This window comes from Neofelis nebulosa, chromosome 1 (genome assembly GCF_028018385.1).
Source record: "Neofelis nebulosa isolate mNeoNeb1 chromosome 1, mNeoNeb1.pri, whole genome shotgun sequence".
In the NCBI taxonomy this organism is placed as follows: Eukaryota; Metazoa; Chordata; class Mammalia; order Carnivora; family Felidae; genus Neofelis; species Neofelis nebulosa.
The window spans coordinates 5,529,153-5,534,680 of NC_080782.1; the positions used below are offsets into that span (position 1 = coordinate 5,529,153).

The 5,528-nt window shown below is 42.2% G+C and overlaps 1 long non-coding RNA gene across 1 annotated transcript; it reads left to right on the top strand.

Annotated features, from left to right (window-relative positions):
• The first annotated feature begins 326 nt into the window (after window positions 1-326).
• On the top strand, window positions 327-4,528 carry LOC131508366 (uncharacterized). The gene is made up of 3 exons (XR_009260002.1): window positions 327-458; window positions 2,154-2,237; window positions 4,331-4,528. It is a non-coding gene; the product is annotated as an uncharacterized LOC131508366 (long non-coding RNA).
• The last annotated feature ends 1,000 nt before the right edge of the window (window positions 4,529-5,528 follow it).

A 5,528-nucleotide genomic window follows, 5' to 3' on the forward strand; every position in this document is an offset into this window, starting at 1 on the left:
GGGGTAGAAAGTGCCATCATAGGTGCCCCGTATGAGTCACAATTGGTGATGAGACAGAAAAAGGCCAACCACCAAGAATGGGACCGGGCCCAGCTTTGCAGAAACTGAAACATTAGCAAGAAATCCTATGCTGGCCATTTGGCAATTTTCCTCCAATTAACGATTGTTCATCAAGCCTGCTTCATGGCCTCAGAATGTCGGTTGTCTTCTGAAAAGGGCACCGAAAAAGTTTCTGTCTGTGGCCCTAAAGATAATACTAGGAAAGAAAGAGTGAATATGGTCCCGAGTGGTCCCCCACATAATTACACAGCTCATCCTCACCACCTATTTGGGAAACAGGAAACAGTATTATTCACAGGTCACAGTTGAGGAAACTGAGGCACAGGAAGCACAAGTAACTCACCTGCATTTACACACAGAGCCGAGTGCAAGAACCCATGTGGATTTGGATTCAAGTGGTAAGACCACTGGCTTTCCCTCAGATGAAGAGTGATTTATCCGCTCAGCAACAGTCACTCAGGCCCTTCTAGGCTCTGCTGCCCAGAGACCCAGTGACGAACAAGACAAACCCAACCCCTTTCCAGGCTCTCATTCTGATAGAACAGTCAGGCAAGTGCCAGACCCACTCTGTTGCCAGGGCTGGATGGTTATATTTGTGCTTAAGGCTATGGTCATTCAATCAGCATTAGTTCATTGCATGTTGTAAATTCAGTTGCTCAAATGTGATTCTTGATATTGGCATTATTGCACACACTCAAGAACCCCTTAAGAAGTTAAGAAGGAGTTCCTGAAGGGATGAGCCTAATTAGCTGCAGTCAAGACAGTGGTGTGGAGATCTGGCAAGTCAGGTGAGCAGGTAGCAGCCAGTCCCTGACCGAGTGATGTAGACTGTGACGCACAAAATCAGTTTCCATTGCACGTGTCCCGTGCTACTAAAGCTTTCGCACGGAGGGGGCTGCTTTACTCCTCTTCGATCTCGAATCTCTGTGTTTGCAGAGGCTGCATACGGTCATACTGAAGTCTGTGCATGCTCGGGTGCTCACGTGGGAAAAAACCTGAGACACTGTAGATGTGACGCTGGCTGGCATGACTTTGTGAGCACTACTCTTTATGTGAGACAGGGAGGGTGGTGATGGAAATACCGCTGGGGGGAAGGCAGCTAGTAACACAGAAAGGCAACCAGAATCCAAAAGCAGAGGTTTCTATGATGTTGACAGCCGGCTTCAAAAAAGCAGCTTGTCTTCTAGAAGATACCATCATTATTAAAGGTAGCCCTGCACGGACTTTAGACTCCATTGTGTTTCTCTCCTTGTTGACCTCTGACATCGTCATCGGTACGTCCCTTGGATGCAAAGAAAAGATGAATGAATTGATCAGTCTGACAGTTGCATTTCCACCTGCCATCGTGCACATCAGAAAAGATCCCTTGCTCCTCGTAGATCGAAACTGACAGTAAATAATGGCCGTGATAAAACAAATTAATCATGGTGGGATGCTCTGCGGAGGAAAACAAAGACTAGGACAGAAGTGGAGTGCACAGGTCAGGCTCTGATGCCCCTTTAAAGAGGGTGTGAGGGAGAGTGGTTTGAGAAGGTGGTATTTGAGCAAAGACCGGAAGGAAGCGTGGGAGGGAGCCAGGTGGATGTCTGGGAAGCGAAGGACAGGACAAGGGAATGGTCTGTGCCAACATCTGAGAGAACGTGGGCCTGATTTGAGAGATCGGCGAGAAGCCAGTGAGGCTGGTGTGGAGTGAGGCGGGGGGAATGGGTGGAGCCAGATTGCTGTAGGTGGTCCCACCACACGGGGGCCACCCCATCCCTCAGGGGTCACTCCATCCCTCTGGGGGACATTCTAAGGGCTTAGCTGCTGTTCCCCATGGCCCGTGAAACTATTGGCGGGACGTCGGGGAGGAGCGAGGTCTGACACATCTTATACAAGGATCCCAGAGTGTGTCGAAAACAGAATTGGGGCAGGGGAGGGAGGGTGATGTGGGAAGACTAGTTAGGAGACAATTTCAACTGGAAATTTCCAGGTCACTGAAAAACGTTACCATTATTAAGCACTCTTGTAGAATTCGGTGTTCCAAATTTATGTATTCAAGTACTAAACAAAACCTGAATAGCGCACCAATGAGAGTTACCCGGTGATTTCAGAACTGTGTCTATCCTACCGGCGCCCACCCCCTGCACAGAACCTTCCCTGACTTCCCTGGAATTGATGCTTCAGTCCCACAAAAGGTAGGTCTCGATACCTCATTGCATGTGTAATGACCCTCAGCCTCCAAGGCTTTCAGCCTCTCCTTCTCCAAATCCCTTCTTTCAATATGATTTTCTTTCCCCAGGTCTTTGATCCTCATCCCCCCTGACAATCTGTTGTTTGCAATCCCGCTGATAGATCATGGAAAGAATATAGTGAGAAACCTTTACAAGAGAGAGGAAGAGTTTGCTCTAGTGTCCTGACTGACATAACTGTGAAACTCCCAGCCTGTGATGGGGTGGATTAGGGCTGCAGTGATCTTCCCTAAGAACTATAGCAGCCATTGAGCTGGGCTGGAGAAGATCAATAAAATCCACTCATCTCCACCCGCTCATTTTTGCAAAACAAAAATTCTGACTGTGAATCTGGAAATCTAATCAGTCTCCCCAGACTAACAGCGTAAAATAGGTTCTTGCTGAAAGATTTAATAGGCTATTTAAAAACCTACGAGTCCTGTTCATTCCTGTATTTGTCTTTCTTTCCCTTCGGAAGCATTTCTTGTTGTTCTTCTGCTTTATTGAATGTGTACTAAAGTGATCTTAACCTCAAATCTCTTAAAACCTAAATAAGCTGTGATTTTACTATTATAAATGATTATTCATAGCTTTTACCTACTCTGCCTAGATTGTATGCCTGACCACGTGTACACAATTCTCCTTTGGCCATTAAGAAACGTTTCAAATGAGTTCAAACAATTCATCTGGTCAAAGACTTGGAAGGTTGATGTGATGAACAATCAACCTCTATACGTCTTCCCTGGAAATAAAATGCAGATGTTCTGCCATGAAACCTCCTTAATGGATGAGATACTTCTGGAAAAAAGAACATTAAACTGAATTCAAGAGGTGGACTACTAATCTGAGCGTTTGTCCATTGGGGCGTCTTCCCTCCCTACTTGACATTTGGAAATGTGCCAGGGTAGCACTGGAAAACACTGGAAGTGGGTGAGTGGATTTTGGTCCCCTGGATCATCAGATGTTGAATGCCCTGCACAATAAACCATCTCGCTCAAAGGGCATTGAGATGGCCTCCATTCTGCTGAGCACCAGGGACAGCTAGAGTAGTAGTCAATCTGCTTTCAGTAGGAGATTGGATTTGTACTCTCATTACTAGTCATTAGTTGTTCAATTATGAGAATTCCTTGTGACTTTTATCATCACTGGTTATGAGCGATAATTTGGGAAAAATTCCCAAGCTCTACAGAAGACATCTTTTATTCTATTCCAGTGTGATGTTGTTTTATACCTCTATTACTGCAACATCTGTTTCCATTTTCACTCTTTCAATCCATCTGGTATATTTCCTAATGATCTTTGGATTCTGTAATTTTTATAGTACTCTCTAGCTTAAAAACCTTGATGGCTACCTATTTCAGAGCCAAATTTCTTTGCCTGGCTTTCAAAGCATTCAAGAAAATAGATCCTCCCACCCAGCCTCGTATTCATTGTATACTCTTCCCAAAGATGAATCAGCCACTCGGCCGAAGCAGACTCCTTGCTAGCTTATAAATATCCCTCTCTTCCTGATCTCTTGCCTTGATGATGCCTCTTTCCCTATTATGTGAACTATCCTTTCTTTCTCCCTGCTTTTCAAATTATGCCACTCTTTCATGAGCTAATTCTATTCTTCCTCTTTAAGTCAGCATGTGAAATGCTTCAGAGCCTGACCTGTGAAAACAGACGATCTGAGATAAAATCTAAGCCTTACCTCTTGCTGCAAATTACTTAATTTTTTTGAGGCTCGGTTTTTTTATCTGTAACATGGAGGTAATATTTCTATCTCACAATACCATTAAGGTCATTAAATGAAATGCCTACAAGTTATTTAGCATAGTACCTGGTATGCGGTGTGTTCCTAGACCACAACTCAGTGAGCATCCATCTAGGATAATTAATATTAATTAATAACTGCTAGTTCATTGGTCTCCTTTAGAATTTATAATTTCTGTCTAACAAATTGGTAAATGATTGTATATCACTGATACCATTGTTCAATCTACCAGTGGGGTAACCCAACTAGACAATGACCCTTTGAGGGGAAAGAAAATGTTTATACCTCTCCTGTATCTCCATAGATCTGGGATGATGGTCACGTTGATGAGGCTAAATAAATAGAAATTCGTCACTTCGTTATTCAGTCAGCCAACTGCACCAGCCACTTTTCCAACATTGGGAGAAGACTGATGAGTAAATGCATTCCCTACCCTCAGGAGCTCACGGAGAATAGAGGAAACAGACATATAACGCACGGGTATAAAAGAAAGGGACAGTGTGGTCACAGAGATAGTTATTTCTTGAGTATTTCTCTAAATAAATAATGTTAAGTCTTATAAGCATATTTGATTCATATTAGAGCCAAATGGATGACTCCTTATGTCAATGGTGTGCTGGTAAATGATTAACAACCGGCCCTTGGGGGAAACAAAAAATAGCTTTGGTTTGTAGTACTGGCCAATTTCTATGCTGTAAATACTCCGCCATTGCCAGTTTCAAGCAACCATCATGATATTGCTGACCGTGGAGTTGCAAACAGATGCACAGCATCATATATAGCATATGCATATACACGTAGTATATATGGCCACTATATATATATATATATATATATATATATATATATATGTATATCTACAGAGAGTAGATGCAAATAACCTTAAGAGGGTAGAAATAGGAAAATACAGTAAAATAATTAAAGGGTAATGAGTTCTGAATATTTATTTTCAGTATATGCATTACAGTTGATTAAATCATGCACAGTTTACTCGTGTGATTGATTAAATTATGTCTATATAATTTAATTTTAATAATGGCTGTGTTTAACGATTGAAAATTTTAATCACCAATTCTCGTGAACTTCTATGAGCTGGCATACCACTGTTTATATTCCATTTCCAACTCTTAAAGCTAGGGGGAAAGTTAGCATTTTGTTATTGGCTAGGAAGTTGAATTTTCACAAAGTCCATTTTATTTTTTTATTTTTTTCCAATATATGAAATTTATTGTCATATTGGTTTCCATACAACACCCAGTGCTCATCCCAAACAAAGTCCATTTTAGACTACACTTGGATGCCCAAATATCTGTTTTCAGTGGCTTTTATAAATATGGAACAGGTTTGAGGATAGAGAGTTCTATTTTTCTTCTCAATTGCTGGTGAAAATTTCCAAACATACACATAAAATTGGGTAATAAACCTCCACGTTTCTGTCACCCACCTTAACTATTTCAGGTCATTTTAGGATCATCTGTGTGGTCTCCATGTATGACTCCCTC